The sequence below is a fragment of the Sinocyclocheilus anshuiensis genome, unplaced genomic scaffold (genome assembly GCF_001515605.1).
Source record: "Sinocyclocheilus anshuiensis isolate Anshui unplaced genomic scaffold, SAMN03320099.WGS_v1.1 scaffold1197, whole genome shotgun sequence".
NCBI lineage: Eukaryota > Metazoa > Chordata > Actinopteri > Cypriniformes > Cyprinidae > Sinocyclocheilus > Sinocyclocheilus anshuiensis.
The window spans coordinates 409,875-413,061 of NW_015551084.1; the positions used below are offsets into that span (position 1 = coordinate 409,875).

Here is a 3,187-nt window from a genome sequence, read left to right on the forward strand (position 1 = left end):
GATTAAAATATAATGGTCTGTGAAAATTTATATTTAAGTGTTTGGTGATATTAAAATGAATAGAGACGATCAGCCAAACCATTAACCTGAAAAGAAAAAGCTACAATAATCTTGACAGGAGTTTAATCTTGCAACAAAATGACAAGTTTTGCAGCAGCCTCACTTGATTTTAAATCTAATATAGTAAACGGTTGTCATACAAACCGAAATGGCACACAAAGTCTTCAATAATCTCTCCCAAAGTGCTTATTCACTTTGGCGACAGCAATGTAAATCACTAGATTAACCACAAAATACTGTTCCTTGTACTCCATCTGCTTCAGCCTCATCTCCACCCTCCCCTCTGAGTCTCGGTATAGGATGGAGAAACTCCCGCCTTCAAAATCATATGATACCGTGTCCTGACTTGCTTTTGTCATCACAACAGGAGCACTGACGCACCAAAAAGGCTGCTTGGCTTCATCCCATACAGTGAGGTTGATCATGCAACAGTCCTGGAGACAGCAATTAGACCATGAAAACTTCCTAATATTAATATTAAGTGCTGTGAATAAGAAAGTGAGGATGACTGGACCAGTGTGGTGCTTCTGTACCTTGATAGTTCCATGTAAAGTTTCAGTCCTCCAAGGCAAGCTGACGTCTCCAACCAGATGAGTATTTGGGGATCTGCTAATCTCACTGATAACTTCCAGTGGAAAATAACCATCAGAAATCTGATCTGGAGAGTAAAATAAAATAAAATAAAAAATAAAAAGAGATGCACTTCGGTACTTTTTGGTTGTCTACCAAAGATGAGATATAATGAGCCCAAAAATATTTAAGACACTAAATAAAAGAGTATTTTATCAGTGGCCCTGTCCCTTGTATAAAAACCTATTTTTACAATTTCCATTTTATTTTATTTTTTTATTTCAAAACATCTTTAATCAAAAGGTGGTTTTCAGGGCTGTATGAAGTAAATCAGAAAATATCCAAATACCTTTGGTCATATTTTGAATAATACACATTTGTTCGAAAGGGGTCAGTAAGTTTTTTTCTTATTTTTATGTTTTTGAAAGAAGTCTCTTCTGTTCACCAAAACTGCATTTATTTGATAAATAAATAAAGTAAAAACAGTCATATTTTGAAATAGCATTACCATTTTAAATAACTATTTTCTATTTTAATACATTTTTAAAAATGATTTATTCTTATGATGGCAAAGCTGAATTTTCAGCAGTCATTACTCCAGTGTCACATTTTCTTTCAGAAATCATTCTAATATGCCGATTAGCCAAATTTTTTTTATCAATGCTGAAAACAGTTGTGCTGCTTAATATTTTTGTGGACTCAAATACACTAAGGGTAAAAATGCTTAATTTTGCTTAAAGCAGGACAACACAAATTTTTTAGAATCTAGTGCCATCTACTGTCAACAATCTAGTACCATCAACTGCCGAGGAATCTTAGTGTAAAACTGTAACAACAGCTCATTCATGTACTTATAAGGTTATTATTTATTTTGTACTATCAATTGGATGTCAGTTTTCAGAATGTAAACTATTAGTTTAATAGGGACTGATTTCAAAATCATTATAAGCGATTCAACTGTTAATTTGAACTCAATGTCTGCTTTTACCGCTTCTGCAAAACAGCTGGGAAAAGCGGTCAGACATGATGACTCTCGCTGTATTGTGCAGTTCAATGTAAGCAGAGTATCCATGGAGACCGTACTCCGGGTCCACATCATCAAATAAAGCACTGACTCCAGCTGCTGGACATGGACTAGCGGTGTGAAAGAGGGATAAAGAAGAGAAAGAAAGAAAGAGATTAACTACAAAGTGGGTGTCAAGTTACCTTTTCACACTGAGGACTGTAGAGACAGTATGGTAGTAAAACAGACAGTGTAACAACTGATGAGTCAGAGCTGTACAGTGTTCAGCTTCACCAGAAGATGGAGTTATTACACCACCAAACTATACTGATGGTGATACATAACTGACATCTAGGTTCTGATATATTCAGACACATCTGCGATTAAAAAGAGAGAGAGAGAAAAATAAATGCATATTATAATACATATTAATATATATTAAATATACATATTCATATTTTATTAATATTAATACATATTAAATTTTGGGAAGGGCTTTAACAGGGGACAGAGCAAATAGTCTTCTGTAAATGCAAAAAAAGTCAAAATGATAAGAGAAAATAAAGCAATACCTAATAGATGCATGAAGACTTCTTTCCACAAGTCTGTGATTGTGCAAGTTTACCATGACAAAAGCAATTCCCCATTGGTCCTGTATAAGAAGCACAGAATTAACAATTGTTGCTTTATTAATGAAATTTTATTATTTTTATATTATGAAGACCATTATTACCAATAATAATAATCATAATTATTATAATATACACACTACTATTCAAAAATGTAATGTTGGTCATATGTGTAATGCTTTTGAAAGAAGTCTGTTATCTATGCTCACTAAGGCTACATTTATTCACACAAAAAATAAAGTAATATTGTGAAATATTATTACAATTTAAAATTAGTGATTTTTATTTTGAATTTTTTTTAATGAAATTTATTCCTATGAATTTTCAGGGTCATTACTCCAGTCTTCAGTGCTAATGATCCTTCAAAGATCATTCTAATATGCTGATTTGTAAGAAACATTTATCATTATTATTTTAAAAACATTTTTAAAAGATTTTTTTGGATGAATAAAGCTCAAAAGAACAGCATTTATATGAAATAGATATTTTTTTGTAAAAATGGAAAAGTCTTAATTTAGTCTTTAGTCTTTTAATCAATTAATGCATGATTGCTGATTAAAAGTATTAATGTATTTCCAAAAAAATATTCTAAGTTCCCTATCAATACTTCACTCTGTTTAAGACGCTTTGGGGAAAAACTCCTTTTTCTCCAATGACTGAAGCCTTTTAATAACGCAGTTACACTGCACAGCCATTGGTTCGTGCAGTGTATTAAAAACGAACCAATGGCTTGGCAGTGGGCAGCCCCCACGCAGAGACTGCACTTCACTAGGACGGAATGCTTTCGCCGAGAGCATGAGTCTCGCTCTTCACCACTCGCGGACCGCCTTCATTGAAGGCAGCCCCGCTCTCCCGTTTCTCCTCTCTCAACGAGCCTCGGAGAGAGAAACAGCGGAGTCAGGGAGCTAAGCAACCGGGTCTGAGC

General features: G+C 34.0%; 1 pseudogene; it reads right to left on the reverse strand.

The window, feature by feature from the left end:
- Positions 1 to 224: 224 nt before the first annotated feature.
- The window catches only part of LOC107662561 (F-box only protein 15-like), a 12,391-nt pseudogene continuing 9,428 nt past the window's right edge, over positions 225 to 3,187 (reverse strand).